Below are 24,809 nucleotides of genomic sequence, written 5' to 3' on the forward strand. Positions count from 1 at the left end.
ACAGTTGGTGCTATGCAGAAGAATAAAGCAGAGATGGGGTAGGGAGGGCTAGCACAACCTCAAGTAGAATAGTCAGGGATGGTCTCACCAACAAGTTGACATTTGAGCCAAGGCCTTAAACTGACCTGGGAACAAGCCATGTGGGCACTGGGGGAAGAACAATCCAGAGGATCAGCATGTACAAATGGCCCATGGGGGAACCACGTTTGAGGAACAGCAAAGAGGCTGTTGGGAACGGGGTAATGGGGTGCAGAGAGGAGAGGGTTGTGAGCACTCCAGCTTCCCTCAGCTCTGAATGAAATGTCCTCAAAGCTGCTCTGGTCCCACCTCTATGAAGCCTCTCAGTGCCACATCCTCTGAGCTCCAACTACCTGTCTCTCCTCCCACAGTCTGGGATGGGCCAAGTTAGTATCCCTCCCCCTCACAGCTTCCTATAGAAGTTGTTTGGTGGATGCATCAGAAAAGATAGCAACCAGATGGAGTTTGGGGATATTAATTTTTCTGAGATACAGTGAACAAATATTCCTGAGGAACTCTGTAGGCTATAGCCACAGCTGGCCCTCAGCAGGGTGTGGGAACCAACAGGCACAATAAGGGTTAAAATGGAAAGTCTGTGATATCTATATTTCCTGTCTGCATCATAGCTAACCAGATCCCACTTTCAAAGTCCCTCATCTCAACCAAGCATCTCCTGGGGCCCCTTTAAGAGGGAATCCAACATGTGCTTTTTATTCAGGCAAACAGAGCTGTGACTTTTCTGGAAAACAATAGGAAAGAAGCATTGGTGTTAGAATAGACTGAGCAGAAAAGTCCAGAAAAAAAAGTAATAGTATATAATAGAGGGAGCATCAATCAATAAATGGTGTTGAAAAAGCCTAGCTAACCATAGGGGAGAAGAAGACTCTGCTTTGTAGATAATACCAAGATTAATCTCCATAAAACACAGAAGGAAATATGAGTAACTTTTTTTTTTTTACAACTAGATATGAAGAAAGACTTTATCATGCAAAAAGGAACCCATTATCATCATCATTATTATTATCATCTGAGACTTTGTGACAGACACAATTCTAGTACTTTACCTAGGTTAAGTAATTGAATCCTCATAACAACTATGTATATATATTTTTTTTACCTTTTATTCTTACCATTTTCTAGATGATAAAATTGAGATGCAGACAGGTTTAAGTAGTTTTCCCAAGGTCAAACAAATGATGGTGCCAGAATTCAAACCAAATAAGTATGATTTCAGGGTCACTGCTTCTAAATTACTAAATTTAGAGGAAAATACTGAGAGAACTGAACACATGATTTAAAAGTGGTGTAGAAAACAATCACAGCGTAAAAGACAAAGGGGAAAAGACAATGGGGAAAAACCATACTACATATGTAACAGATAAAGCTTTACTAGCCTTTGCAGAGCAATTTCTCAAATGTTCTTGCCCAGACCACCAGTGTCCTGGACGATGCTAATGGGGGTTCTGTAAAAAAAAAATTTTGATGGTCAATTAAGCTTAAGAAATGATGTGTTAAATCTGACCATGGGAAGTCTTTTTCCTCCCATCAGTACACCTATTAATATCTCAAAGGGCAATAAAATTCTCTGAAATACAGTCTAGAAAATGTTATCTTTGTATGTAATGAGTTTCTACAAGACTGGAAGGAAAATATAAATATCCCAATAGGAGAATGGGCACAAGAGAATAATTAAAAATATGTAATTATTGGCATATGAGAACATATTCAGCCTGGTTAATAGTCAGAGGAAACTGAAACAATATAAAGGCACAGATTTTTGTCTCTCAAATGGGCAAAATTTTTAAAGTGTTTGTGAGAGCATGAGTAAAAAAATGCACTCTTATGACCTTACTGAGATAGTAAATTAGTACAAGTTTTCTGGGGGAAGGGGGAATTTGACAATATGTATCAAAGGCATTGAAAAAATGTATATAGGAATTTATCATAAAGAAATAACTAGACAAGTGGGAAAGGACATATGTACAGGGAGTTCATTGCAACACTATTTATATTGGCAAAAATGTCTATTAATATATGTTAAAGCACATTTATACATTGTAGTACTATGCACCTCTTAAAAACAGTGACATTGATCTTTGTTATTCCCAAATAACAATGTCCATAATAAATGAAGAAAAGAAATCATATACTGTTTATAAAAAAAAAAAGAAAATAAAAAAGACTAAAGTCATAGATTTCACAGTTTTAATGGTGGTTAGTTTTCTCTAGTGGTGAGACTGATTTTTTTTTTTTTAACTTTCTTTTTTTTAATCCCTTTCTGCATTGTCTAATTTTTTTCTTACATTGATTGCTTGTTACTTTGAACATAAAAATGACTATTACCATTTTGAAACATTAAATGTTTATTACCCTGAAATAGTGAGTCACAGATTAGAAAAACAAGAGGATTTCATTCTTCAACAAATATTAAGTTCTTTATTATGCTAGCGAATTCAGCCTCAGTCTAATAAGCTAAAGTCAAAGTGAGGGTGAGGAGAATTCATGAAGAAGAAGAAAAAGGAGCTTAAAAAATCTGAAGCCTGTGGAAATAATACATCTTTATAAAAGGGATATAGAGAAAAGAAAATTAATCTTCACTTGGTTTAATTGCTACACTGAATCACTGGCTTGTCAGAAGAGAACCCAGACAGCTAACAGTTGTTCTTGTATCAGGTAGAGAAGCAAGTGGATGTCAAATAGGCTTGGCAAATGGGCCAGCAGAGCCCCTCTCCAGCAATTTCTGAAGGGAATCTCAGCTCCTTGTTCCTGAATTTGTGGGACAGGATCTGGGCCAACTCATTCCCTTTTCTGACTAACCCAAAATGAACTCCGTATGTGAAATCTGGACCAGTGCCAACATACCCAGTGCTCAAGGTTGTCAGACAGCTGTTGGCAGCTCGCACTAATTTTCTTTTCTCTTGAATAGTGCAGAAATATGTTGCTACATATACAGGGAAAAATGGATTGAGGGACCTAATTTGCAAATACTCTAATCCTCCTAAAATTAGCCTTGAGACCCAGCCAGTTTATTTACCTTTCCTTCTGTGGCACTAAACTGTGGAGATGTGGAGGGGTCGCAAGGAGACTGGCCCTTTTTATTTCTGATCTGTAAAGGGGATTCTCCAGCAAATTCTCCTAGAAAGGATAGGACTTGAATATTAATAAACGAACTGTCTCTTTTGCTACTCTCTTCCCATTGACAAAGCTCTCCAAAAGCTTACTGCCCTTTGGGGTTCCTGAATGGGGTGCTCAGGCAGAGGTGACTGGACCTCTTTGGCCCAAAAGGGAGCCTAAGACCTAAGGTCTTTGACTGGTTCCTTTAAAATCATTTTTGATTCTTATTCTTTCATTTGAGTGACCAAGGGAGACCCTTCCTTGTACAAATTTAGATAAGTTATCATAATAGCAACTTAGGACCTGGGTCTTAATATATCCAGGTAAGTCAAATTTTATTTTGCTTAGCAGGAAAGCTTTCAAGTTCCAATTAAAAATGTTGTTTCCTAGGTTTATCTAAAATAGAATCTATCATAAAAGCTAGATATATTTTAGGAAGTAGAAGATTTGAGGAAGTGTATTATCCTTACTGTCTATCATCTCTAATTTCCTATTAAAGGTGGTATGGTCCAGTGTTTAAGGTCAGAAGCACTAAAGTCCATTTCTTCATTCATAATATAACACCTTCTCTATTGGCTTGTTGTAAAGATGGAACAAAATAATGTTTTGAAGGTATGCAGCACTGGCCGGGCACAGACTAATTAAAAGAAACCAGCCATAAATACCACCAGCACCCCTGGGTCACAGTCCACTAAGCAAGCATCCCACAGGATCCTCAGGTATTTAGAAAGGCTGGCATCAGAAATTTTAAAAATTGCTTAAAAAATCCTTGCACTCTGTTGGTGGAAATGTAAACTGGTGCAGCCACTGTGGAAAACACTATGGAGATTCCTCAAAAAACTGAAAGTAGAACTACCCTATGACCCAGCATTTCCACTCCTGGGTATATGTCCCCCCAAAAGCAAAAACACTAAAAAAGTATACATGCAACCCAGCGTTCATAACAGCAGTATTTACAATAGCCAAGATATGGAAGCAACTTAAGTGTTCATCAACAGGTGAATGGATAAAGAAGATATGGTACATATATGTAGTGAAATGTTACTCCTCCAAAAAAAATGAAATTCTGCTACTTGCAGCAACAAATAGTGAAATAAGTCAAAGACAAATACTGTATGATATCACTTATATACAGAGTCTAAAAAATAATAGTAATGAGTGTATATGCAAAGCAGAAACAGACTGACAGATACAGAAAACAAACTAGTGGTTACTGAAGCGGGGAGGGGAGGGGAGGGACGGGTTAGGGATAAAGGATTAAGGCAATGACACCCCACTCCAGTACTCTTGCCTGGAGAATCCCAGGGACGGCAGAGCCTGGTGGGCTGCCGTCTATGGGGTCGCACAGAGTTGGACATGACTGAAGCGACTTAGCAGCAGCAGCAGCAGCTACAAACTACTATGTATGAAACAGAGAAGCAACATGGATATACTGTACAGTACAGGGAATTGTTGCCATTACTTGGTAATAACTTTTAATGGAATATAATCTGTAAAAATACTGAATCCCTAAACTGTACTCCAGAAACTGATACAATATTATAAATCAACTATACTTCAATTAAAAAACACATTGTCCTTCCAGAAACACCACTGTTTACTGTGTTACTGGTAAATTCCTCTACCCCCAGCCCCAGCCCCACCCACAGACTACTGCTGAGTCTTTCCCCTCACTATCACCATGCTTAAGGGTCAAGGTCTCCACTTTTCCTAGTGTTGGACCATTGATGAAGGGGAGGTCAATGGGCTGGGCAATTTCTTAGGTCACCAGAGGGTCATCTGGGGTGATGTACGGGCACATGACATGGGAGGCTCCTGCCCAGCTGTGGAGAGAAAAACCAGTGAGGAAGAGGGATGAGTGCTGTTGACAGGAGCTGGTCAGGCCCCCAGGCCTCCTGGTACTGCGCGTCTTCATTTTAGCATTAACTCTCTGATATGCCTTGAGTGGAAAGAAACATTCTGAAAAATAACCTTTCCTGACTCTCAGATTTCCAGTCATAACAACTCTTAATTCTTCTGCAGGCAAAGTAGATGCTTCTGCCTACTAGAGGAAAGGTCAGGAAAGGCTGAACAGAAAGAAAAACACAACGATTCATATTTCAAGATCTTATCTTCCACCTTTGCAATGAAAGCCGTCTCTTAACTGTTGTGGAGTTGTTGGAAATGAAAGGAACATGGAGGTAATTGGGGTGGGGTGCCTCCCAGAGAATTTCTCTGGATGGAGGGTATTAACTTAGGAAGCCCAGAGTTCCTGCGGGGCACTGAGAGTTGGGGCAGTCGGGGAGGGGTGGCCACTACAGCACCCTTGCTTTCCCCATGCGTTCAGTGTTCCCAGAACAATTTCATGCTCAACACTTTTGCCTCCTATCTCCTCCCTGAAGCCTGTCCCACCCCTCCACCCCTCCAACGTCAATTCTGGAAGAATTAGAAAATCCCAATGGCTGAGACAGGAGCTGTTGTAAGAAAGAACAAGTGTGTTAGATAACTCCACAGTCATCTCCTTCTAGAAGCAGAGTGAGTACACTGAGCCATGGTTAAGACCTGCTCAACTTAAAGATGGCCTGCCCTTAGTTTCTCTCTCTGAGTCATATACTAAAGTGGAATTTTCCAGGAAGGTTTGATCTAATATGAATACTTCTCTTAGGTCAACAAGTTCTCTTTATGCAGCAGGAAAATCCCACCTGGTGACCATTTGTGGGCAGCCTCTGCCCACTCTACCAACTGTCAGATCTAAATTAGGGAGAGGAATAAGCCTCTTCAGTGAAAAAGATCCCTGCTTATGGTGTGGTTTTCACACTGTGACGAGACTCACACAAGAGTCACAGGCTTATTGATAGAGTATATGTAGGGATTGGGGTTTTCTATTTTTATTAAATAATATTATTTCTATTTTTATTAAATAATATTACTACAGAAGGAATTTGGGAACATAATTTCTCTAAGCAGTTCCCTTAACTTCTTTATGCCTCAGTTTACTCACCAAAGAAATGACAGAATTATTTAATTTTTTAATATCTAGTCTAACATTAACACTAATTCTTTTTAGAAATATACACACTACCATATGTAAAATAGATAGCTCAGGTCTGTACTCTGTGATGACCTAGAGGGGTGGGATGTGGGTGGGAGAGAGGCTCAAAAGAGAGGAGATATATGTATTCATATAGCTAATTCACTTTGTTGTACAGAAGAAACTAATACACTATTGTAAAGCAATTATACTCCAATATTGTAAAGCAATAATGCTCCAACAATAAAATTTTAAAAAGAAATATTCAAAATTAGTTTAAAACCCTTATATTGGGTTTACAGATAAAATTTTTCCATTAAAAAATTTAAGAAGCTCCAACTGACAAAGTTTCAGCTAAAAGTATTTATTTCTTATTTTCCAGGTAAAGGTGAGTGTATTTTGTTAAAGGTTAGACCTATTTGAACATCTTTTTAAATGTCTGGCAATGTTGATATTTCTGTACAAGTAAATTTGAGAAAGTTCAATTCCTAAGAAGCTATCATTGGGATGAAATACTAAGTGAGACTTGAATGTTGGAATCTAGTAAGGATGACTGGAGAAGGCAATGGCACCCCACTCCAGTACTCTTGCCTGGAAAATCCCATGGGAGGAGGAGCCTGGTAGGCTGCAGTCCATGGGGTCGCTAAGAATGGGGCACGACTGAGCGACTTCACTTTCACTTTTCACTTTCATGCACTGGAGAAGGAAATGGCAATCCACTCCAGTGTTCTTGCCTGGAGAATCCCAGGGACGGGGAAGCCTGGTGGGCTGCCATCTCTGGGGTCACACAGAGTCGGACACGACTGAAGTGACTTAGCATAGCGTAGCATAGTAAGGATGACAGGTGTGATTGTGGGATAAAGACTCTTCATTACTTAGGGACACTAGGAGGCTTCGAGAGGGAACACTGGGGCAGGAATAAGACATGCAAGATTTATGAAAACCTTTGAGTAACTAAGACTTTCCAAACCCTGGGGAGTACGAGAGCCCTGCCCTGCAATGGCAGCCTCCTGTTCATTTCCCAACCACTCCTTTAGGGTTATTTCTGAAGACAGGCAATCCCTGTGGTTGGAGTAGGAATGAGAGGGAGTGGGGAACGGATACTTTGGTGTCTTTGAAGTGAATACTTTAAAAGTTTCTGAAAGGGAGGTCATTATTTATTTTGCTTAGCTTGTTCTTTTTCAGCCAAATTACCAAGAGAATCTACTGCCCAGTTTCTTCAAGTCACTCGGAGTCAAAGAACAGATTAGAGAATTCAGTTCATGGAGGTTTATTGGCCCCTCCATCTGCTGTACACTGGTGAGTCTTGGGTGGGCCCTATCTGAACGTATCAGTCAGAGAGCAGTCTGTATTTAGAGTCACAGGCTTTGCAAGCTGTAACATCAGTGGACCCTGGAGGCAGACTTCTCTGCTCATAGGTCTGGTGGTGTTGAAGTGGCCCAATTGTTCCAATTACCATCTCCGAGGCTTTTGGGTGCCAGAGAGTCTGCAGTGGGTTTTCTTCCATCTTTGTCTGCATATAAACACTTCTTTCCTCATCCTGGGCTCCCCTACAGAAAAATAGTAACTGATGTCCACTCTCACCTTCTGCTCACCTTCATTTCAGACACAAAAAAATAATTTATATATTCCATCCTGGAGTTTACCTTGTAATTTAGCTTCATTGTGAAATTCCACTCACATTTTCTTGGAACTAGCCTTTGGCCTTTTGCTCTAAACAGCCTGTAGGACTCACTTCCTATTATCCCCATGAAATACTTTCCTATTTTTATTGCTGAATCCAAGATTTGTCCCACTCTATGCCTTTGATGATTGTTCTATTAATATTTGCTGAAATTAAAAGAAAGTCTTCTGGAAATTTAAAACCATATCACGGCAGCTCTTGTAGAGCTCTTCATAACTGGTAGGATACTGAAGACATTTCAATCATCTTCATAAACAACAGGCACCTCTAGATTATATAATGTGAATTGTATTTTTCTCACAGGGAGTTTATAATCTAGCATATAATTATGCTTAAGAGAACTTAATTCCAAACAATAAGAAGGAATAAATGCTCACACTGAGGCCTTGGGGAAGAATGGAATGGAACTCTATCTCTACACATGGTCCATATATATGAATGTCAACTGTAGAGTTTCTTAAACTAAGATTACTAAATGGAAGCAGTGAAAATTTAGTTCTTTAAAAAAAAATACTTACTACCAATTTAGTGAAATGGCATAGTCTTCTTTAATTAAAATTCAAGTTTCAGCTTATGGATTCTCGACTAATAATTGTGTCTCTTGTGAATCCCATTCTTCCCTTAAATTTAGATTGAGGCCCATTAAAACCAGGTGACAATGAACTGGTACTTTTATTTTATTCTTTCACATAGGAACCATGCATCCAAGTAACAATCTGCATAACTGAAGGCAAGTCATCCTTCCAACAAGCCCATAGCTGTCTTCTTTGAGAGGGGAAGGGCTATAGAAGCCGAAGTCTTGGCTTATCTGCTGAGCATTACGTATTTATTTATTTATGACTTGAATAAGGTATATGATTTAAGCACAACAAAGCACACTGCACATGAATTTAAATAGACCAATTGTTAGAATAGGATTTTCTCAGATCAAATTTATGTTTGCTGCTCACTGGGTATCTGGAATTACTGCTTAGGTCTGAGGATCACACACAAGCATTCATCCCAGGGCTTCTGTTCACCTTGACAAATTGTACACAATTCTGCAATCTTCCTTCTCCTGCAGACTTCTCATCACTTGGTATGGAAATCATGTAAAAAAGAAACTAACTACTGACCAAAAAAGCATAGCAAGGGTTTAAAAAAAAAAAATATCAGGATGGAGAGGGGAAATTCCTGCCTCCAAGTGCCAGGGTCTAAAAGTCAGAGTGAATTTTCCAAGGTCTATTTATAGTGATTTAATCCAATCATGGGAATTTGAGACTGTGTACTTGTCACAAGTGACTGAAAAATGAAAGAAAAGCAAATATTATTCTTCCCACATGGAAGACTGGAAGGTAAATCTATTTAATGCAAGAAACATACCTTCTTTTTCCCCTGAATCAAGTTAGTCACCCATCCATCTCTTCTTTCTTGACAGTTAGGTTTATTAATCTAAATTTCAGGCGAGAGCCCAGGAGATACTCTCTCTGATATCTGCTAAGTGCCTAGAAGAATATTAGTTGTACTCTTAATTTTTACTTGATAATCAATTTTGTGTCCATGAATCTCCATGGTTTTATTTTCCTGGTGACAGTGATGGGAGCGTCTGATGGTTGCTGCCGTTTTTTATAATGGGACATCCAGCAAGAGTCTGCACGAGAGTATGTATACAATTAGCCAGACCTCTGCAGAGGGACAGGTAAATGCCACAAAACTTTCATTTTCACTTTGTGCTCCTCAAAGTAACAAGCTCTGTCTGCTTTATTCCTGCTGTTTGGAAGGGTTCTGGCCCCTCTGGGCCTGCCATGTACAGGGGCCATGTGGGGTTGGCACCTGAGACCGAACAGAGACACAGTGGAAAGAAAGCCCCGTGTTGGCAGAAAGGGAGGTGTTTTCATTGCCCGTCACATCCCTCTTCTGTCTCCTCTCTGTCTCTTTGCACTTGTGGGTGCCCTAAATGAGACCGAAGCCTCTATCTGTTATCTGTCCAAAGGGAGGCAAGAGCCACAAAAAGGACCTGAAGGCTCAAAGGGAATTTTTCTGCAGAGGTAGCAGTAATTAGAAAGAAGGAAGTTTTTGAAACGGGTCAGTTCCTTAAGGACTTCTCTTGGCAGTTTGCCTAGAAACTAGTGTTTCCTGCCCCACATCCTGCAGTAGTTCCTCCTGGGAAGTAGAAATGGAACAATGGGACACAGAGAGATACTGATGATCAACACAGCTGTTGTGGCGATTGGAGCCTGGGGTCGAGGCTTCATAATCACTGAGGGCATCTACTCGGCAGTTGTTGAGGCGAGTTCGAGATCTTACTAGGACCAGAAGACCTTACGGGGCAGATGCCAAAGAAAATTGCTACCTTGAGAAGTGGATACAAAGAGGATCACAGTGAGGAACACAGAGGAGCACACTTAGGGATATAGCCCCTTATTGGGTTAGGTCTGCACAGGATAAACTGAGCCAAGTGAATCTAAATGAAAGATACCAAGCCCCAAATACATAAAATTAGAACAAAGAAAGTTATTGATTTTCCTAACGAACCAGAGATGTTTCTCCACCCTAGCCATATAATTCAGTAGGGATGATGCAAGTACAAAAACTGAGAGACAGGAAATTATAGCAGCAACACCAGTAGTGCCCAAACCAGGAAAGACTCAAAGTACTCAAAGTAATGCAGGGTTAGTGTGAGAAAATCCAATCGGCACTATTTTTCTGGGGGCAGGGTGGGTGTGTGTGTCCCAAGGAGCAGCTGAAACCAAAAGACCGACCATGTTGCAGGTGGTATCAGTCCTTAGGTGACAGTCACTCCAGTGTTCTACATGTGTGGTTGTTTTGTCTTTTACAACTGTGCCAAATATAGTCTCACTTCTTCCTGTTTCAGAGCCCTCTGTGAGCAGCCCTTGGAGAGCAGCATTACTTCCAAGCAGGGAATGGTTTCAGAGCCATTCTCCCCACAGGATTCAGAGTGATCAGGGTGGTATGGGAGTGGGGGAATCCCTTTGCAGTCTCTGCAGTGTTTTTGGTCTCAATGTATTGTTTGCAGAGTGACAAATAAGAAAGATCTGTTCAGGGTTGTCAAAATAGAAACTCCTGAATTGTGTGTCAGGTCACTAGGTTCCTGGACAAAGTTTGGCAGCACCCCACCACTAAATAAAGTTATAGCTGATAACCAATTGACCAATGAAAATTTGGTTCCTGCAGCCATGTTACCCAGGATTACAAAAATGGTAGCTAAATAGAGATTACCCTGGCAAGAGTGAGTAGACATCACCTTGTAGTGTGTGTGTGTGTGTGTGTGTGTGTGTGTGTATGAGAGTGCAACTCTCACTGTAGGAGATAGAAAGATTTTTTTCCAGTTCATTGCAACCCTAATTCCTACTCTCTTTGGTTTATACCATTTCTCCTTGAAACTGGCTCCTTTTTGCTTTGGAGGATAGAATTGAATCCGGTGCCAGCCCAGCCATGGCTGACTCTGGTTCCAGGACCCATGAGCTTCATCTGGATCCTCAGTGGTAGTAGATGTGTGCATGAGTCCTTGCATCTAAGTATTTGGGGAGCCGGGCAAACTTCTGTCTCAAGTTATTGCTGTGACAAGAGTGACAAGAGCAGATATACTCACAGAAGCTTGTGTTTGCAAATGTACACCAATGGCTGTATTCTACAAGGTCTTAAAATGGGATTTTTTTTTAACCTAATGGAAGATTCTTCACCTCTTTCTTGCCCAGTTTGCTCTGATGTTTCTCTCTCTTTTTTCTCTTAACAGACCTTAATATGGCTCTGAAAGCTATCTTATTTCTTGGAAGGCTTTAGGGTATTTTTTTCTTTATTAAATTTAAAAGTTTGAAAGTCATGGCTTATTATTTAGTAGGCCTTAATATATATGCATTTTCCCCTTCTCCTATGAGTCAATAAAGACCACAACCTCTGGCTAACTTGATAGAAAATTTTCCAAACTGTGTACTAGGAAGGCTGATTAGTTGATTTGGTTTGTTTTGTTTTCAGTTTCTTAGTGCCTTCACCTTTTCAGTCTAGGAAATTGAAATACTAACTCTCACAGAAATTCAAGCAAGTGTTCAAAGTGCAGTCCATGAATTATTTATTTTCATGCCCCAGACTTCATTCTCATTAGCCATATCCCTGCACACTCAAGACAGTAATTGAGGTAGGGATTCAATTCCCGAGCAAGAAAGAGCACTTCAGCAAGTTGGACAAGGGAGGGCTATTCCATCTATACAGATGTCTTCTGGGTTAACTACCATTTAAAAAGCATCCACTCTGTGTCAGACATCACACTCAGTGAAAGGAGGGTGTGTTTTTAATTCTTGTAACAGCTTCCTAAGAATAGATATTGTTTCCCCAATTTTATAGGTGCAAAAATTAAGACTCTGAGAAGTTCATTAACTTACTAAAGTTCAGACAGATAGCAAATGGCTAGGAAGAATGTTCCCAGAATCCCTTTCTTATATTTATTCAAGTTTAAGTGTTGATCTATGAATCTGATTAACGATGTTTACTTTTCTTCCAGTTTACAAAGCACTCTCACATAATCACTTCTCAACAAGCCCATGAGTAGGTCACTGTAGTCCCAATCCATGATGAAGAAACTGAGGCCCAAATGAGTGAAAATATGAAAACAAGGTAATCCCAGGGACATTGCAAATGCAATCTAGCTAAAGATCAATTTTCTATTTTTCAGAGGGGACAGCTAACTGAGCAGGCTTCTTTCCAGAGAATTCTTACTTTTCAGGTATGCACAAAATAAAATTAAGCTTCATAATCCTTTCAACCTGTGGGCCCTTCCTTCGACCAGTGAGAAGGAAGGAGAGGGTCTCAGGCCAGAGGCAAGCCAGAATTATTGTATTTACCAAAGTGTGTGTGTGTGTGTGTACACATGTGTAGAGGTTATCCAGGCAGCCCATGGGTGCCTGAGGAGGGCTGAGGTCTCCCTTATCCCATTAGGGCAGGAAAGGCAATTCTACCCATGGGTTATAGCCAGGACCAGAGGGTGCATCTTGCTGTCTCTGACTCTGTGCTGGAGAAAGGCCCCAAATCCTTTTACAGGGCCAGCTTGGACTTTGCCAAGAACTGCCAGGCATTTAAGATACAGCCCTTACTAACTAACACACATTACCTACTGAACCCTTCCACTCATATCCCCCAAAGCCTTTACACTTGTTCCATTCAAACATGGTGCTGTGCCAACCAGCAAACTCTGCATTGCATTAAAATTGAAGCCCCATTTCAGGACCTGCAGGCTACAGATACTTTAGAGAACTGTCTAAAGCAAGAAATATTTGTGGCCAAAGCAAGAAATACTTGCTATAAAGTGGCTTTGCCAGTGAGGTTCCCCTTGAGGACCATTATCAATAAATTGAAAGAAGAGGCCACAAGGGACCACTGGACCCTTTCCTTTTGGAAACTGCTGATTCTAGGAAATCCTTTCAAATCTCTGGGCTGTGTTTGTTTCTCTCCATAGTATCACAATAACTCACTTCTTTCCAAGGCAGGAATAGAGATGCTGACGTAGAGAATGAACATGTGGACACAGCGGGAGAAGGGGAGGATGGGACAAATTGGGAGATTAGGATCTATACACTACTATGTGTAAAGTAGATAGCTAGTGGGAAGGTGCTCTGTGATGATCTAGAAGGGTAGGATGGAGCTGGTAGGAGGAAGTTCCCAGAGGGAGGGGATATATGTACACATATGGCTGATTCACTTCATTGTATGACAGAAACTAACACCACATTGTAAAGCAATTATATTCCAATTAAAAATTCCCTGACATAATAGAAAACTTCCACAAATCTGCGTGTATGTCAAGTACCAAAATGGGACAAAAGTAACACTGCTTTGGAGCTGTGCTAAAATGTGGTAATTATGTTAAGTTTAGTATTTCTTTCCCAGTATCTGTCCCTTTCCTGTTACACTATTTAGTTAAGAAATCGGCTCCTTGCAAGGATTCTGAGAGCCAGAGGCATTGTCTGTGCCGCCCCATTTTTGCACTTGACAGCACCTGGGGTTAGAAGGAGGAACGGGCTGGGGTGTGTCTGCGTGTTATTCTTAGTACAGTCTGTGTCAGCACAGGCTGCAAGCCAGCGTGTTTGTCACATGTCACTGAGCCTCATGGGGCCACCGCTGGGATAATAGCCCTAATCCAGCGACACAGAGGAAGCTGGAACCTTCAGGGAGCTGCATGCCTCTACTTTCTCATGTTGCTCTAACTGGAACTAGGCCTTTACACCCCAAGTCAGCCTTTACCTAATACACTCGATTTCACAAAAGAAGAAGAAAGGCATACTTGAAGGGTTAACAACAGCAGTGAACATTTGGAAACTTGTTAAAAGATTTTTTTCCCTTAACATTCTTTAGAGTTTAGGAAAACCTAGAAATGCAATTCCTAAAAAAAGCCAGTTTCTCTCCATATTTCTAAATCATTTTCATATCTTTAAAAAGCTGTGTGGGTAATCTTCAGGGAAGGAAGGAGAATATATATGCCACTGCTGACTTCCTATTTCTAAAGATGATATTCTAACATCTGTAAATCAAACTCACTACTTTGCTATTGTTATGCAACAAAAGATAGAGTTTTGAAATGATATAATTCCGAGCTCCTCTGCAGCCCCCTCTTCTCATCCATTTTCATCTTTCCTAAAGCGTGGGCACCTTTGGAACCCTGAACAAAGACTTAAACAATCCAACATTTTTTACCTCCCTGGAAGCTGGATTAAAGTTTACCTTTGCCCTGTCTGTATGTAGCAAGGAGAATTTGCTAACATAGGAAGAGAGAGTATAAACTCATTTTCAGGATGATTGCAACAGACATGACAGATTATTTTTTAGGACTTCTGTGAAAGTACCAAAACTTTTAAAATTCTATACTTTCTCACCGATTCACACTGGGCTTCCTTCCATTTATTTCAACTGGGCTAGATTTTACTGACCGTTGAAAATGGGACACTCCTGGGAGGCGAATTCCCAATTAGAGTGCAGTCTTGGCTAACTATGTGGGTTAGCCAGATGGCAGAGCAGGGGCCAATGCTGCGATCATGCTCACATTCATTTAGTCCATAAAATTTTTTAGCACCTCTAAGCACTATGTTACATGCTGAAGATAATAGGAAATAAAATACATGCATTGCCTGGACTTGGCCTCACAGAATTTCAGTCAAATAGGGAATAAAGAAATGATCACTCAGTAAGTTCTTTGATGGGCATTCCAGACTGAACTGTGTTTCCAGCAAATTTTGTATGTTGAAGGCCTACCCTCAATGTGACTGTACTTGAGATAAGGCCGTTAGGGAGGTAATTAAAGTTAAAAGAGATGATAAGGTTAGGCCCTGATCCACTAGGACTGCAGTTTTTATAAGAAGAAGAAACACAAGAGCATTCTGTCTGTGTGTGGGCCATGTGAGGACAGCAAGAAGGCAGCTGTCTGTAAGCCAAGGAGAGAGGCCTCATCAGAAACCAATGGTGATGGCACCTTAATGTTAGACTTACAGCCTCCAAAACTGTGAGAAAATAAACTTTTGTTGTTTAAGCCACCCCAGTCTGGAGTATCTGTTACGGGAGCCCAAGGTGACTAGGACAGGGGAAGTTCAGGGTTCTTTGGAGGCATATGGAAGGGGCCCCTCAGCCAGTTCTGGTGAAGCAAGAGTCTAGGCTGAGACCTGCTGGAACAGCAGGAGTTAGAGAGGGGAGATAGAAGGAGGCATGTTTTCAGTGGAGGCTGCAATGCAGGTGAAGCCTTGGAGGCAAGGACAGCATGGTCTGGAGATGTGAAAGAGGAAAATAAAGTTCAGTAACAGTAGAGGACAAGGGTGCTGGTTCTAAAATAGAGGAAGCTCTTAAATCCAAAATCCAATGAGTTCTCCAAGTATTCAACATAATACAGCTCCTCTTCCCTTCTAAAATTCCTTCTTCCCCTTTGGCCTTCCATAACATCACATTCTCTTGGTTTTTCTCCTACTTTCATCATCATTCTGAGTCTTTTTTGGTATGTCCTTTTCCCCTGTCCAACTTCAACTATTAGCATTCCCTAAGATTCAGTCCTGGACCCACATCTCTGTTCTTTTTACATGCCTTCCAGCGTGATGTTATCCAGTCATGTGGCTTTAAATAGAATCTATGTGCCTAGGACTTCAAATCTCTATCTTCTGCCCTGACTTCTTCCCACACATGTAGACTCATGTGCATTTGTTTCCTTGATATCTCTCTTTAGTTGTTTAATAGGCAACTCAAACCTAATACTCAATTAGGTAGGATGCTATTGGCTATAAGCAACAGATGACTCCAACTCTCAGCTTAAACAGGACGTTCTTAGGGTGCTTTCTGACCTGGGTAGTTCAGAAGGATGTTATTGTATGAGAGGAAAAACTTCCTCTAACCTTATATGCTGGTTGACCAAGTCTTGTAAATTAAATTGACAAAAGACAGATTAAGAGGAGAAGAAATTTACACACGCAATGCAGTTACATGCAGGAATACTCAGTCATTAGTAACTTAAAATGATGTGACCTATATACTTAGCAGGGGAAAGACAGAAGGGAGAAAGGGCTTCTATGGGAAGGACAAATAGGCTTTTTTTTTTGGTTTTTGGAAAAACAAATGAGTTTTTTTGTTTTTGTTTTTTCTTTTTAGGAAAGACAAATGAGAGAAATGAGAGTTTTAAAAATTTGCAATATTTGCCTATGTCGGTATTAGTGATCTTTCTGTCATAAACTCCCTGGGAGAGGGGATTATGGTGGGTTTATTCTTGGTCTTTTTCCTGGGAACAGACTTACCTTGAAGGGGGGATTTGTGGTAACCTGATTTCCTAGAAATTTCTGCTTTTATTCAGATAAGGAAAGCTCCAGGAAGCCTTCATTCTGCATCTGTTGAATTTCAGATGTCTTCATCTTAAAATAATTCTTCTGCTGAAGTGGCAAATTTTGGGGTAGCATATCCTGATATCCTTCAGTACTACATTTTTTCAGTTGAATCGAATGTAGAAGGGGCTTCCAATATTCTGAATTGAGTCTTAGGCTAATTCTGGAATTGTGAGTCATCAAAGAGCCTAGGTCAGTGGTTCTTCTTAGCTCTAACATAGCCGCTTTTATAATTCTATTCACCATGATTCAAATTGAAGCCAAGAGATATTTGTAATGCATGAGAGTACTAACCAAGGCTTTTCCCCTGTACATTTCTTGTTTCCTCCCATTCTGAATTCAAACTCACTATGAGACTTGCTTTGGGCAATGAAATATTAGGAAATTCACCACAACCAGAGTCTTGAAATGTTCTTGTACACTGGAGTTTTCTTTCTTCCCTTCAACCCCTGCAGTTGCCATGAGAATGAACACAGAGGATGAGGGATCATGTGGAATGAAGGTGAGTCATACCAGCTCAAGCCACCCTTGACCAGCCAGCCTCCTGATGATTGGCCAGGTAACCAAGCATGCATGAACATACCCATTTAAACCTGTTAAGTCAAGCCCAAATCAGCAGGAGTGCTCAGCCAATTTGTAGACTTGTAATTAATAACAAATGTTAAATATGTTAAATCACTGGTATTAGGGTTGGTTCATTATATAATAGGTAACTTATACATGTGGAAAAGTCCTAACCCTTTTGAATGTGGAGGATGAGGAGACATCTTAAAAGAGGAGGAATAAGGGTTCCCCAAGGAAAGGGCAATGGCAACCAACTCCAGTACTCTTGCCTGGAATATCCCATGGAGGGAGGAACCTGGAAGGCTGCAGTCCATGGGGTTGCTGAGGGTCGGATATGACTAAACAACTTCACTTTCACTTTTCACTTCCATGCATTGGAGAAGGAAATGGCAACCCACTCCAGTGTTCTTGCCTGGAGAATCCCAGGGATGGGGGAACCTGGTGGGCTGTCGTCTATGGGGTCGCAGAGTCGGACATGACTGAAGCAACTTAGCAGCAGCAGCAGCAAGGGTTCCCCAAAGCTATACCGCCTGAGTCTGGCAATTTAAATTCCTAGATTTATTGAGATAAGAAATTTCTAAATTGGACATTCTTTCTGTAAAACATGCTTTGATGGCCCTTGCTGAATAAGATGGCCACTCTAGGTTAGTTCTGCTAATAGATAATCCTTTGATATGCAAAATCATATAATTGTAAACTTTCCATCTCTTTGTATGAAAGGCTGTGTAGAACACTGCTGGAAGAAGGCTGGCTACTGGAGTGAGAAATGTGGATGCTAATGAAAGAGGCAGCACAAGTCTGTCAGGTTAGCACAGAAGATGGGATCCTTAAATGCAGGTGATCACAGTAGTGCAAGGAATGGTGCAGCTGAGTAGATGAGTTTCCAGCAAGTTCTTTGGAATTAGTTATTTCCTTCTTTACAAATCTTCTGAGGTCATGGCAAACCTCCAGAATTTCACACAATGGCTGGTCACTCCTCCTAGGCCTCAGTGGTATCCTTCATTTGCCAAGGAATTCCCACAGACACCTAATTGCCCACTAATCTTTACCCTCTGTTTCCTCCACTGGGTCCTTGAAGATGTTGTCACACTTGCATTTTAACACCCAGCTCGGTGTCCTTTTTTGTTTCTTTGCAGAAAGTCTGGTTATCACTTAGACATCTCTTGACATACATAGATGTCAGACAGAGAAGCCCCAAGGAAGAAAACAGCATGCATTACACTTGATTCAGCTCTCATTGGTCGAGAGTGGCTGCAGGATGGTGTGAAGGTGCTCTCTTACAAAAGGAGCTGTTGGGCAGGCTCGCAGGGCAGGAGAGGATATGCTGGTTCTCAGAGCATGGGTAAAGTTGGTTTTTACAATGTAATATAAAGTATTATTCTACAAAGCAACCATTGCAAAGTGTACTAGTGCTATTGCAAATGTAGCTCAACTGGTTAAGCACATAGATTTTGAAATCAGGTCTGGATGCAGATTAGGGTTTGTGATTCACTAATGCTGTCATTGTGGGCTAATTACTTAACTTCTCTATACTGCTATGCAAGGAAGATAATAACTCCCACTCTTAGAGATGTTGCAAGGCTCAAGTGAGATGTAGTTTAATAATATCCCATATATAGTTGGGGATATGTAATGTAATACTCAAGTCCTAGTAAGCATTAAGTGTAGGTGTTGATAATAATAATTGCTTAATATACTGTTTCCCTAAAGTATACCCAACAATAATATATTAATACTTGGAAATATTAATAGGTGTACTGTGAAAAAAAAAGTTTCAGAGGTCCCAAAGAACATCAATATACTAAAGGCTCTGTGTGGTCCTGCAGTAAAGAAATCAGTCTTGTTTAACCCAGCTTGTTCCAAATTTGAAGAATCTTTTTTTCCCTTCTTTTGGAACACTTACTGACAACTAGTGTTCCCCAGAACACTGTTTGGACCTTGCTGGTTTATGAAAATAATTTTCAGTTATGTGACTAGTTAAAAATATATTACCAGAAAGCAAAATGGGAGTTAGATATAAAGAAGCTTAAGTGTTAAACCTGGCCTCAGTGAATATTGGACTGATGGAGTAGTTGGTTCTTGGCCTCTCTGGAGTCCAGGAGTAGAGAATGTTGTCCAGGCCATCTGCTGTGAAGGGGCAGCATGTGGTGTGGTAGGGCATGCTTTTAAAGTTTGACTCAAATTTACTGTTCCAACTGCCAGCCTTACTTTTAAACAGAAGGCACTCAGAACACTAAGTGGCAGCTCAGTGTCCTAAAAAAGAGCCCTGAGCTCCTCACTGTTCTCAGGCTAAATCCTGACTCTTTTTTTCCAATCAGAGTGGCCACATACTTTATGCTTTTGCTGGTTTGAGTTTGTTTTGTAGGAAACTGCATGAAGCATAATACAAGTTGGTCTATGCTGGTCTCAGTGTAGGAAAAGCTACACACAGTGATGCTTTTGAAAAGCAAAGTTAACAACTCAAAGAATATAGGATGGATTCCTAAATCAGAATGGCTCATAAAGAGACTTGGGTTTGGATGGCCAACCTTCTTGAACAACAGCTGACTGTTAATTTTAAAGGAAAGTTTACAGAGTTACAGATAGTAGGTAGTAGATTTGAAAGAGTGAAAAAGCAATGTCATGTTTTTGTAAGGGGAATACAGATATTTTTAACATGCTTAAGGATGTTTAGAATATTAAACTGATATAATGTTAATATTGAGTCAATGGAAGGGAATTTGCAAGGGAAGAAGACACCAAATGACTTTAGTGATGAGACAGTCTGAACATCTTGCCACTAAAAACATGTTTAGCCTCATGCACTATTTACAATAGCCAAAACATGAAAGTAATCTAAATGCTTATTGACAGATGAATGGATAAAGAGGTGGTATATATAATGAATAGAGTTGGACTATAAAGAAAGCTGAGCGCTGAAGAATTGATGCTTTTGAACTGTAGTGTTGGAGAAGACTCTTGAGAGTCCCTTGGACTGCAAGGAGATCCAACCAGTCCGTCCTAAAGGAGATCAGTCCTGGGTGTTCATTGGAAGGACTGATACTGAAGCTGAAACTCCAATACTTTGGCCACCTGATGTGAAGCACAGACTCATTTGAAAAGACCCTGATGCTGGGAAAGATTGAGGACAGGAGGAGAAGGGGACGACAGAGGATGAGATGGTTGGATGGCATCACCGACTCGATGGACATGGGTTTGAGTGGACTCCGGGAGTTGGTGATGGACAGGGAGGCCTGGTGTGCTGTGGTTCATGGGTCGCAAAGAGTTGGACATGACTGAGTGACTGAACTGAACTGATTCACCCATAAAAAGAATGTAATAATGCCATCTGCAGCAACATGGATGATGAACCTAGAGATTATCATACTAAGTGAAGTAAGTCAAACAGAGGAAGACAAATATCAAATTATGTCATTTGTATGTGGATCTAAAAAATGATACAGATGAACTTATTTACAAAGTAGAAATAGATTAACAGATATAGAAAACCAACTTATTGCTACCTAAGGGGTAAGGGGGTGGGGGGGAGGGATAAATTAGGAGTTTGGGATTAGCAGATACAAATAAATAACAAGGTCCTACTGTATAACATGGGGAAGTATATTCAATATCCCATAATAAATTATCATGGAAAAAATCTGACAAAGGATACACACATACATATATATATATGTATATATATATAAATAACTGAATCACTTTGCTGTACACCAGAAACTAACACAATATTATAAATTAACTATACTTTAATTAAAAAACACATCTGTTTATTATATACTTTATATTAAACATGAGGAGTTGGAACTGAATGCTTCAAAAATAAACTATAAAAAATGAACTGAAATATTAAGAAATTAAATCCAGCAGCATCTGAAAGGAAGCTTACAGTCTGACCAAGTAAGTTTTACCATAGGAATGCAAGAAGTTGTTTATTAATAGGAAGTCTATAAATAAAATATATCATTTCAATAAATCAAAAGAGAAAAACTACATAATCATCTTAGCAGATGGTACCCATTTATGATTAAAAATATACTAAATTGGGAATAGAGAATAGTTCCTTAATAGTACTTAATAGAGATGAAGACATAGCAGAGTATTTCCATTAAAACTGGAAACAGAATAAAGATGTTCCATATTTTTACTCTTTTATATTTTCCTGGTTTTAGCCACTGAAATAAGATAGGAAACAAATACCAGTGTGACAGTTAGTTTTATGTCCACTTAGCTTGCCTGTGGTGCTGAGATGTTTGGTCAAACACCAGTTTAGATGTAGTTGTGAAGATATTTTTTAGATGACAATTAACATTTAAATCAGTAAACTTTGAGTCAAGCAGCTTACCCTCATAATGTGGATGGGCCCCATCCAGTCCGTGGAAAGCTAAAAGAACAAGTCAGAAGTCCTCAAGGGAAAGGGAATTCTGCAATCTCCAGACTACTTCTGAACTCAAGACTACATCAGATCTTTCCTGGGTCTCTGGCCTATTGGTCTGCCATGTGGATTTCAGATTTGCCAGACCCCACAACTGTATCAGCCACCTACCCTCACACACACATCCTATTGGTCTGTTTCTCTGGAGAACTTTAGCTAAAACAAATAACAACAGCTAACACCTAATGAAGGCTCTCTATGTACCAGACAACGTTTTAAGGACTACACGTGTATGTACTAAGTCATTTAATCCTCACAATTACCCTAAAAGATAGGGTGATTTTTGTCCCTATTAGAAACTAATCAGAATGAAATTCTCTGAGGGCTCTGGGTTAATTAAGGGAGAAGATTGAAACGCCTCAAGTTCCTGCCTTTTTTCTTTTAGGCAAGTGACTCAGCTGGCTTTTTCTAGGTAAGCTATCAGTGCTCTGAGACCATCCACTGATGGTGAAGTCAACCCTACTATCTTGGCAGTGCTTCCTAGGTGACTCAGTGGTAAAGAATCTGCCTGCAATGTGGGTTCAATCCCTCGGTTGGGAAGATCCCCTGAAGAAGAAAATGGGAACCCACTCCACTATTGTTGCCAGGGAATCCCACAGACGTGAGCCTGGAGGGCTATGGTCCATGGGGTTGCAAGAGTCAGACATGACAACACTCTTGGTAGCCAAGCGCACTGGATGTAGCTTGGAAGGAGCAGCATTTGGGAGCCAGTGCAGGGATCTGGCTTGTAATCTGACACTCCCTTACTAGTTTCCTATGGCTACTGTAACAAATTACCACTAACACAGTAGCTTAACCAACACAGGTTTATCACCTTACTCTTATGGAGCTCAGGAGTCCTAAATTAGCTTTTGAAAACTGCAGGGGAGAACCTATTTCCTTGGCTTTTCGTCTCCTAGAGGCCTCCTGCTTTCCTTGGTTGATGTCCCTTTCCTTCATCTTGAAAGTTAGCAGCATAGTATTTTCAAATTTCTCTCTGATCTCTGTTTACATTGTCAATTGCCTCCTTTCTTGTTTCTGACCTTCCTGCTTCCCTCTTAATGAGGATCTTTTCAGTTGCTTTGAGCCCACTGGGATAATCTCCCCCATCTCAAGATCTTTAAGTTAATCACAACTACAAAGTTTCTTTTGCCATTGAAGGTAATGAACCTACAAATTTCAAGGATTAGAATGTGAATATTTTAGGGGAGAGTATTATTCTGTATACCATACATACCAACAATAGGTGAAAGATACCATCAAATCCTTCCTATAAAGAAGCATGCCTGCTAATGGAACAATAAAAGCTGGCTTTGTAACTTATATTACAATCCCCAAAGATGTCATCCTTCAGCATTCCCCCATTCCTGGATCTCTTGAGAAGCCTGTTGTACACCCTAGTTTTAGCAAAACTGTACCAAAGGAAAATGGACTATCCTTGGAACAGTGCTTTCTAACATTTCTGTATACACATAATGTAAGATGCTTTTACAAAACTAGAAAGAAACATGGATCCAAATTTTTCTCATCTTAAGGACAAGCCTATCCTAAACATAAAAAGAAAGATCAAATTTACAGTGACAAGATTAATAGCTATGACTTACTTAAAAATTCAAAACATAGAGGTTTTTAAAAAAACAGAGACTTCCAGTTTCTGGTCCTACATGTAAGGAGCTTGGTCGTTGCCACTCTGTCCAAACAAGTAAAAATCTGAACAAACTGAAAAACAAACCACTCTTCTTGTATCCATAACACAGGGGAGGACAAAGGGCAAACTGGTACCCGCAGAACTGGAGAAACAGATGGGCTGATAATACAGAGCTGTGGCTTACCTGAACAGAGGCCCAGGAGTGAAAACACCATGGAAACCAGTGCTGTGGTGGGAACACCTACTGTAATTGACAAATTACTGGAGACTCAGTGTGGACAAGACTGACAAAACTCCAGGAGAACCCAGGTATAGAAGTGGTTCCCGCTTTTGTGGAGTTTGACCAGGTTCTCAGAGTAGATGCTTCCTGCAAGGTGAGGAGAAAAGTAGCTGTTTTGAAATACACCAGAGCACTCAGTGCTTCTTAATAAGAGGAAACTAGCTAGTCCACAGAGTCGCTAAGAGTCAGACATGACTGAGCAACTTTATTTTCACTCTTCACTTTCATGCATTGGAGAAGGACATGGCAACCCACTCCAGTGTTCTTGCCTGGAGAATCCCAGGGACGGAGGAGCCTGGTGGGCTGCTGTCTGTGGGGTCACACAGAGTCGGACACGACTGAAGTGACTTAGCAGCAGCAGCAGCAGCTAACCAGAGCCTAACCTGCTGGGGTATTCTTATCAGAGCCTAACTTTCCTGAAGGAAGGGATATATCCATCTCCTGATGGCTCTAGCCTTCCACAGGGAGAAGGGAAATATCCAACTTCAGCCCAATCTATCCATCCTGTCCCACCTGAGGGGAGAAAAAACTGAGAAACATGTGTGAGGTTCACAGTTTAGAGGCCCAGGCTCACGAAAAAGCTGAGACTTAATCATGCTGCTGCTGTTGCTAAGTCGCTTCAGTCGTGTCCGACTCTGTGTGACCCCATAGACAGCAGCCCACCAGGCTCCCCTGTCCCTGGGATTCTCCAGGCAAGAACACTGTAGTGGGTTGTCATTTCCTTCTCCAGTGCATGAAAGTGAAAAGTGAAAGTGAAGTCGCTCAGTCGTGTCCGACTCTGTGCGACCCCATGGACTGCGGCCTACCAGGCTCCGCCGTCCATGGGAGTTTCCAGGCAAGAGTGCTGGAGTGGTGTGCCATTGCCTTCTCCGGAGACTTAATCATAGGCTTACTGAAATGTAAGTCAGTGTTCCCAAACTCACTGTGAGGCTGCTGCTGTTGCTGCTGCTATGTCGCTTCAGTCGTGTCCGACTCTGCGCAACCCCAGAGACGGCAGCCCACCAGGCTCCCCCGTCCCTGGGACTCTCCAGGCAAGAACACTGGAGTGGGTTGCCATTTCCTTGTCCAATGCATGAAAGTGAAAAGTGAAAGTGAAGTCGCTCAGTCGTGTCCGAGTCTTTGCGACCCCATGGACTGCAGCCCACCAGGCTCCTCTGTCCATGGGATTTTCCAGGCAAGAGTATTGGAGTGAAGCTAAACAATATCAAAACGTCAGAATTTGGAACAGAAAAAGGTTTGT

At 40.8% G+C, this 24,809-nt stretch overlaps 1 long non-coding RNA gene across 1 annotated transcript; it reads right to left on the reverse strand.

The window, feature by feature from the left end:
* Nucleotides 1-1,157: 1,157 nt before the first annotated feature.
* LOC129641651 (uncharacterized) lies at nucleotides 1,158-24,019 on the reverse strand. Its single transcript, XR_008709380.1, has 3 exons — nucleotides 23,474-24,019; nucleotides 21,573-21,611; nucleotides 1,158-1,481 (listed from the first exon to the last, which is right to left on the reverse strand). It is a non-coding gene; the product is annotated as an uncharacterized LOC129641651 (long non-coding RNA).
* Nucleotides 24,020-24,809: the final 790 nt, after the last annotated feature.

The sequence above is a fragment of the Bubalus kerabau genome, chromosome 1, assembly GCF_029407905.1.
Source record: "Bubalus kerabau isolate K-KA32 ecotype Philippines breed swamp buffalo chromosome 1, PCC_UOA_SB_1v2, whole genome shotgun sequence".
Lineage (NCBI taxonomy): Eukaryota > Metazoa > Chordata > Mammalia > Artiodactyla > Bovidae > Bubalus > Bubalus kerabau.